This window comes from Ostrinia furnacalis, unplaced genomic scaffold (genome assembly GCF_004193835.3).
Source record: "Ostrinia furnacalis isolate ACB-3 unplaced genomic scaffold, ASM419383v2 OfSCF0640, whole genome shotgun sequence".
NCBI lineage: Eukaryota > Metazoa > Arthropoda > Insecta > Lepidoptera > Crambidae > Ostrinia > Ostrinia furnacalis.
In genome coordinates, this window is record NW_021130879.1 from 115,764 (window position 1) to 125,066 (window position 9,303).

A 9,303-nucleotide genomic window follows, 5' to 3' on the forward strand; every position below is an offset into this window, starting at 1 on the left:
TGAGATAAAATACGTGGAAACTACGAATAACTGTAGTACTATGTACCTTTACTCTTATAATTTTTGAACAAACTAGGTTAATACCAATTATTGTTTTGTAAATTGTATTTTTTCTATCCACAACAATTATCGTATAGCTAGGTCCATAACGCTGCGTAATTAAACTGTAGTTTCTTTCATTCTTAAAAATATTTACCTTCATCTACATCGCACAGAAATAAAAGCTATGAATCCTCATCAAAAAGAATGACTTATAAAATATACCTACTCGTAAATATTTATTCGCAGTCCGCACCACAAACATATTACCCAAATTGTCCAAAAAATGTGGAACGCTTCACGATTTTGCGTGTCATCCTTGCGCAGGGGCCATGCTAATCTTCTCTGTATCGTTCCAATTTTAGTATATGTACTGCCGAAGCAAGTACACTTGGTACGGTAAAAATTTTCTATATAAACTAAACAGGATAAAAAACTTTGATAGCGCGAGTCAGGTCTGCATACATTTGGCGCGGCTTCATACGAGCGCTTCTACAGCGCCATCTATTGACATTAAGAAGCAACTATAACATCAACACGAGATATTATCAAAACAACTTAGCAGAATAAGGCTATCATTATTCATTAATGATTGATTTATATTTAAAAAAAACCCTAAAATATTAAAAATGAAGTAAGTATTATATTTTTAAATTTAAAAATTTCAATGATACTTATAATTAACGTAATCTTAATCCNAGTATTTCTATAAAAATTTCAGCTTGTTAACTGACGCTAAAGTGGAAATTTACAAAACCTGTGTGGACTTATCTTGATAGAATTCTTAAATACTAAAATAATCGCAATATTTTCTCAATTAACTATTTAGACGACGAAATTGCCTAACTATTTATGCCTATAACATATTTGTAGTATTACTGGTTAATGATTGTAACGAGTTGAAAAAGTACTGTTTTTGCGCCAAACGGCGTAAACGCTCTTCAGTGCCGCTGAAATTTTCACGACTGAAACTCCACAAATGCAGGGATGTTTCAATTGAAACTGGGAACAGTTTTATGTGCGTCTAAAAGTGTGTTAAAAATTAAGAATAAAAAACTTTTTAAATGATTACAGCCAACCACTCACTAAACAAACTAATTATGTGGATCTTTATCAAACAAGTTTTCCCAGAGTCATTACTAGCGAAAACGAACTCAAAAAAAAAACTCAATTTTTATGCGCATTGACATAAAAACACGATTTTGGAAACTTCCGATTCGGCAGCATTAAATTAGTTAAATACTTTATCTATATGAGATGCTTAAACTTTAAACAACCAGTATTACAATGTAACTAAAACTTCCGTCAACTTTACAGTAGTTTCGTAAAACTGGAGGAGCAGTGATCCACCGGCCTGTAAACAAACCCTTACGTATAGACTGGTCCAATTTTGAGCCATTTTGATCGTTATGTTTTAAAGTTTAAGTTCATAATTCCCTGTATGAAGCAAAGGCATTAAATACCCTGAAATTGTTTTGAATACGATACTGTAAGTTTCATTATTAAATGGAAGTAAATAATGTGAGTTATCTAACACGGTGGTTTGGAGTTCGGAATCACTTATTCTGATAGATGTTTAACGTACGGGCGACAGTATGAAGTGGTAATCTTGAAGTAAGGAAATATTTAGGTACCAAGAAGGAGTTAAAATAATTATGAAATTGTCATCAGGACAAATTTTTCAATCGTCAATTATGATATCTTTTAACTGAAGAATAAACTTGTCAATAATCAATTTGACATATTTTCCATACTAAAACTGACAATGTGTGAAGCTTATTCTTCAGTTATTAAAAGTTATCCGACGGTTGAAAATTCAGCCCTTGGTTTAAGAAGCTAAAAAAAGATTGTCTGGAATAAGTTAGTTTAATAATATAAATGAACAGTAACAAACGCTTAGCTCTAAGTGAGGTTGATAAGAAACTCAAATCTTTTTAGTTAGTTTCATTATCGTAAGCTGTTTTTTCTCTATCAAGACCACCCCAGTCTAATTGATTTTTTATCTCTCCCTACATTTATTTACCGAGAAATTCCTGGAGAAAGTTTTCTTAGCTTCTCTAATTAAATGCTTTCTTTAAATACCTATTATTAAGAGCCAAATGAATGTTAATGGGAGCGGGTTCGATTTCAAAGTTTTACAAAAAGTAAACAAATATTTAGCTTGTTAAAATGACTGTCTCCGATGGAACTCACATTGAACATTATAAATTCAATATTATTAGTTAAAAAACAATCATACAGCAAAATCCTTTCTTCAAGTTGTCCGGTAGATATTGCTTCCTAGCAATAAGACCACCTAAATTGTGCCAATCCAACTTTTACACATGTCATTACACATGTCAATTTTAATGAGTTGTAAGTTGTAACATTTAATTTTCATTTTCATTACATTGACCTATTTTCAGCACAAAATGCAGTATCAAAATAAATAAATGTATTCCATAATTTTTGGCATTCATGGTAACTTGTTGCGTTGGGTTGAATCTTACTTGCATAACAGAAGTCAGTTGGTTGCTCTGAAGGGTTTTACGTCTTCATCTACACCAGTAAGTTCCGGAGTGCCGCAAGGTTCACATCTGGGCCCATTATTTTTTATTGCCTTTATAAACGACCTTGTAGACCAAATTCAATCCCCCTGTCTACTGTACGCAGACGACCTTAAAGTTTTNGTGCAATAAAAAAATGAATTTGTAATAAAACTAACTGAATATTATAATATTTACGATAACCAATTACCTGGATGTGAGATGTTCCGTTTTAAAGATAAGTGTTTCTTTAAAACGGAAAACAAAATATGCATTAAAAATAAATAGAAACCTGTCAGGTATAAGTTTTTATTTACATTCAAGGATTTAAGAAAGTTATAGCCAGATCTTACTATGATTGTTTTAAGCCACAAATATTCCTTACACTTTACTAATTAATTCAATAACATATTGTTTAAATAAGTTCCGAATAAATTAAATATCTATTAAATAAGTAAAATTCGAAAGCAACTGTATGATTTTGTATTTCTCGCCCTAACTAGCTAAACTAATAAAATCAAAATCAAAAATATTTATTCAGTTTAGACCACAAGTGGCACTTATGAACGTCAATAGAAAATAATAAAAAAAGAAAAAGGTAGCCCTTATGAGATTTACACTCATAATATCAACAATAATTGTAGAAAGGGCTACTTTTTTCTCGGGAAATTGCATAGTTACCTCGGAATGTGCGATAGCAATTTTGTGACCCGAGCGGGCAATCGCTAGTTCAAATTTTACACGAAGCCTCATATAATAGCGATAGCGATAGCGATTCTTTATTGGGTTTCAAATTGACTAAAATGCGACGTTGCCAAACGAGCGCTACGGATGCGGGTAATAAGCAATACTCAATCCTAATTGCTTTACATAGAGCTTGGTTTGCTAGGGCAAACATCTACAGTGGTGCGCCGACGCTGCTTAGACCCGAAATATGAATGAACGGGGGCGGAGCATAATCGAGCGTGTGTGTGCAAACAATTTAGGCCCTTAAGGCGTTCGAGTCCCCGATAGTACAATTCGAAAACATGTTTTGTACGGGATATGACACATTTAACATTTGAGCGAGTGGCTTATAGGCTGTTTTCATAATAATTTGACAAATTTGATATTTTATAATGATTTTATGATTTTATGATTGATATCTCCCTCGGATTGTCCGTGTGGAAGTCGAAAATGGTTCTAATAGGATTTTAATTGGTTTTTACGTTTTTAGTTTTGTTATAACATATGGGGCGAGTAAATTGCACCACCCGCATATTTCGTAAAGTATTCTTTGAACTCTGTAATTGCAACACTCAGCGATAAGCAATTAAATTTATTGAATATCGGATATATGATTTTTGCCGTATTTATTGTGAAAAGTTTTTATTTAATTGTTTTATGGAACTTTTAACAATTTGTGATTTTGTTAAATTTAATCACAATAACACAACAAAGGATTTCTAATTTATTAAATGAGAAGATTGAGAAGCGTAAATAAGTGTGGATTACAATTATTAGAAACATTTTTCGGTAGTTATTATGTTAAGATTTTTTAAAGGTAGGCCTACTGTCACCTAGTTAGTTAAATTGTATAATATCATGTTGTAGGTACCTAACTTTACCATACAATTTCGAAAATATTTTAGACAATACTTAATTCATATAATATTATTTTGAGTTTACTTATAATAGCATATATAGTTTGCAGGCGACCGCACGCATTTTGTATCAATAATTAATACGCACGCAGGTGCTCGTGCATTACCTTGAATTAATATGCGTGATCCTGTTTTATCGAAATCGTCCCGTTAAGTAGATTTTTTCTCAAAATGTACTAATTCTAGTAAAAAAAGTAATTAACTTAATCTTCAGAAAACTATTTCTAAGACAATGGTCTTTAAAAAGTCCTAAGTAAATCTACGAATACTTTATTTACTTTGCAACACTTAAATTATACTTTATCTATACTATTTAGTATTAAGTGAGCATACAAAAAAACTTAATTTAGTAAATTAATATTTTTTTAACTTAAGCTTAGAATAACTTAAGACCAATTTATCTAAAGAATACTTAACTTGGTTTTGGGTATTCTTAATTTGCTTAAGTAGCGCTCGATGAAGAATATAAAGTCTTAAAGAAAAAAATATCTATTCTAAGTTAATTTGGTTTTAGCTTAAGTGTAAATTTAGATAGAGTTAAGACAAGTAAGATTTTGCCCTTAATACCAATTGCTACTTGGGAAGGAACGCACACGATGCATTGCGACGGAGCGGTGTTGCTGCGTCATCTTACATAGAAATATCTGTGGCGAGAACTCATTGCGGTGCGGCGCCGCAACACATCGTGTGCTTTGGCTATCATAAGCTACAAATTCAAGACAAACTAAATACTCAAATTGATTTTAGCATTCTAAGTTATTCTATTTGAGTATGAAATAAAATGGTGATCCAAAATAGTGACCTAGATTTTTGCAACCGAAACGGAAAACTCCAAGAGCAACCTAGCCTATTAAAGGAAAAGCTGTCAAGTAGGTAAGCACTTTTTGGTTCCCGTAAAGACACCCTAAATACAGTACATTGAACTTCAACAGGAACCAAACCAAAGTCATCGGTTAGTGTCAACAATGATTACCTATGTGTGCTCAGCACACAAGTAATAAGTACACATGGTCGTTAAGAGAACAAACTAATAATACACTGCTAATAGTTTAATCACATCCATATTTTTTATCATTATCATTCATTCATCGCATGACTACAACTTATGATTTTATGTGAACTGGGATAATTAATAGACTTTAACTTAAATACATAGAAGACTTATGCCCGTTTTCACTATCATTCCCTAATTTTTTAAGTGACCCTTATGAAAACAAAATGCCTGTTCAGTGTTACCATGGGGATCACTTAAAAATTAGGAATTGATGGTGAAAACGGGCATAAGGCCCGGTTTCCACCTAGGCAGAGCGGAGCAGAGAAGTGTTTTGAACAATCAATAATTAGATTATTCATTATTGCTAGGTACTTCTCTTCTACGCTCCGCACAGCTCCGCCGCTGTCAAATCTTAATATAAACTCAAAGGTGACTAAATGACTGACTGACTGACATAGTGATCTATCAACGCACAGCCCAAACCACTAGACGGATCAGGCTGAATTTGGCATGCAGAGATGTTATGACGTAGGCATCCGCTAAGAAAGGATTTTATGAAACTCCACCCTTAAGGGGGTAAAACGGGTTCCACGCGTACGAAGTCGCGGGCGGCCGCTAGTTCTATAGATAAACTTTGACAGTCACTTCTCTGCTCCGCTCCGCTTTGGTGGAAACCGGGCCTTACTTTAATGGCAGAAATTTGTTTCAAGGAATGAATTTTTTTTTTAACGAAAAAGACAATCCCATCAAAAACAATACTTGTCAAAAAAACCAAGTCTCGCAACTCAGTTGTTCTACGGTAAAAAGTTGTGAGATCCATGTAATACCAAGTCCAGGCCAGGAAATCTTTAACGTTTTACATAAATTATTGACTTGGCCATCGCACTAAATAATTTAATTTACACGTGTTTTCATGCGATGGCCAAGTCAATATATTTATGTAAACCGTTAAAGATTTCCTGGCCTGGACTTGGTATTAGGTACATGGATCTCACAACTTTTTACCGTAGAACAACTGAGTTACGAGACTTGGTTTTTTTGACAAGTATTGTTTTTGATGGGATCTCATTTCTTTTTGTATTTTGTAGACAGCAGTTATGTATCTAGAAAACTGGACCGAAATTGAAAAATTTTACTCGACTTGGCGGTTGCACTACCATGCCCCCAAATCTCATTTCTTTTTGTATTTTGTAGACAGCACTTATGTATCTAGAAAACTGGACCAAAATTGTAAAATTTTACTCGACTTGGCGGTTGCACTACCGTGCCCCCAAATATTTTAGTTTTTCCTTGATTCATACACCAAACACTACTTATATTCCAAATTTGAAGCTTCTAGGTCTGCTAGAAGTGCCTTAGAATTTTGATGATCGGTGAGTCAGTCAGTGAGTCAGTGAGTGACAAAATTAAGTAACTTTGACCCGTTATAATTCTTAAACTACTGGTTCAAATTTAATGAAATTTTTAATATACCGTGTCTTTACAATGCACAATGCCTGCATAGCTAATGAAAATTCAGCCTTCTAGCTTTATCCACAACGAAGTTACAGGCAGTCGAAAATGGCCTGAATTGCTTCGAGAAAAGGATGGTACGGCCGTGCCGCTTTTTTGCTCGACTTGGTGGGGGCACTGCCGTGCCCCCAGATAATTGAGTCCCCAATAATATTATTTCTAAGACAAGTAATGAATTGAACAAAGAGTAAAAGCGGGTCACGGGCGATACGGTCCCACGGCGAGGGTTCCGTACCATTGTTCTAAGGGAAAACTGACGTGACCATAATGACAATAATATGAAAAACTTTGTTCATTAAAATTAATAATAGGCGGACATTAGATATTGATGAATAACAATGAAATGAGTGATCAGATCCTGACCACTACTTTTTTGTTCTTCTATCGTGTGCGCGAATTAAGTTTCCCTAACTTTTTCAGAGTAAACGTGTCGCCTGGAGTAAAATTTACCTAACTAATTCTTACTTTTTCAGGAAGTTCATCGACAGTCGAATATAAACCTCCTCCTTTTTTGAAGTCGGTTAAAAATTGGATTAAATCTATTGTAGGTAGCCTAGCTGTTTCTGATAGCGTCCAAATGACGAGAACTACAGGCATCATCCCGTCCAGAAAGTACTTATTTTATTTTTCTTTATTCAGAAAACCACAACTTAGCTCTTACAGCCAATCACACTTAAGTGTGTTTTGCTAGAACTTAATAAGTCACACGTATAGAAAGCCGGCAGTGCCAATCAGCAAAAAAGATTCCACAAACGGTCATAGGAAACGCCATTGAAACACATGAGAATCCAACTGGTATAGAGATTTAGAAACCACACCACAATGGCGGTCGCCATGGGAAACGATATGCGCTGGCGCACCTTCTATGAGCTAGGGCTGTCATACGCTGTCGTTGACATTTGCTGTGTCAAAGCCGAAGTGAAAGCACGCACGATTGTCATTTTATTTCTCAGTTAACATGCAGATTTCACAAGAATCAAATTGATATTGATTCGAAATCTTAGCTTGTCACTGTGGTCTGTTAACTGATTTTCCATTTCCACAATCAGTCCACCTAAACTTTTCTCTTATACTTATGTGACTAGTGACTACGTATAAAACTATATCAACACTGAATCTCAGGATCTACTAGGTTAATTTACTAATTGAACTGCAGACGTTGGACATCTCTCAGCTCGATGGAGGATTGCAAGAAAATAGCTGATCGCAGCTGAAAGCTGAAGTTCAGCTTCTTTGGAGTTCCGTGAGAAAGACTTGGTGACCCTTATTAAGGCTTTGTTCCCTTCCCGCTTTACTCACAAAACCACCTCCGTCGACAGGAACATCATGATTAGGATTCGCCATGTCATTTTTGACAATCGGAATATAGAAAGCGATAGTTAAAATGCGTCCTTACTGACACGAATTATGATTAAAACTGGAGTAAAGCATCCCTAGTGACGTCACCGTAGTTCTGCGTTGTGCACATGTGCCCACGCCTCCAAACGCTTGTGGTATTGGGTAACAATATACTAGCAATAACAATACGTCTTTATGGCAAACATAAAAATACCATAAACCTTTCGAACTTACGAAGGATATTTTCAGATATTTTGTACGTAAACACTACAGGCAATGATATTGTTTGCTCTTTAAACAAAAAAACCTCTCTCATTTGACATCCCAATGCCTAATCTGCCATCGGAAAAACCATGTGCGTAAGTTCGACTTCAATAAAATTGAAATGAGATTTGATTACTTTATATTCGATCCTTTAATAAGTTATTACTTTATGTTACTCAAATGGAATAACTAACTTTACCATGGATCCATGAACCCATAAGTTAATCTATGACCATTTCCATATAGTTACTCAGCTCTGTTATCCTACTTTCACCCTGATGTGCTTGAGCAAAATCACAATTTTGCAAAAACCTCTGGACAGATGAAAATCATACCAAAACTTAGCATAATATCTTATCTCGATTCAAAATCCTATGTTACCCTCGAGCATGGTTTCAGTAGTACCTACTAAAACAGATAACTAGTTAGTTACCTAAGGACCGCTTCTCATCTCATCTCATCCCTTAAAAATAGACTCTCTCGCTAGTCCAGTCAATGAATGCCTTAACGACGGTGTAGAGAGAAATCCGTGGAACACAATTTCTGACCTCGGGACTTTATTTAGCCTAGTTAGGTGGTGAACATAGCAAAAGTCCCCGCCCTTAGCCCTTGAGCCGGCGGGGACTTTAAAACCGAAAAGTGATACCTTTAAACCCCCCTCGGTTTAAAGGTATCACTTTTCGGTTTTTCGCTTAATTCTCGGAAACTATGCGTCCTAGTGACATGACTACTATGAACCAAAAAAAGCTTATTCAATTTGCTACAGGTGAGACCGTCAAGTTTTTCTATATCTTGTATAGTTTTTGCGGCATCTGCTCTAGAAGGTCTGTAAAATTGGAAATTTTATTGTTGTCTTACATGTTCCTTTCAGGAGAAAATCGACTAAATCAACATTGAGCAAACACTATAGACATGCGGGAGCATGTTAAGCCTAGTTCCATGGAGGGGACTGCACCGTGCGTATATTTAGACGAACCAATTAGAGCCA

The 9,303-nt window shown here is 35.0% G+C and overlaps 1 non-coding gene across 1 annotated transcript; it reads right to left on the minus strand.

Annotated features, from left to right (window-relative positions):
- Nucleotides 1-321: 321 nt before the first annotated feature.
- Nucleotides 322-428, minus strand: LOC114366611 (U6 spliceosomal RNA). The gene has a single exon (XR_003657031.1). It is a non-coding gene; the product is annotated as a U6 spliceosomal RNA (small nuclear RNA).
- Nucleotides 429-9,303: the final 8,875 nt, after the last annotated feature.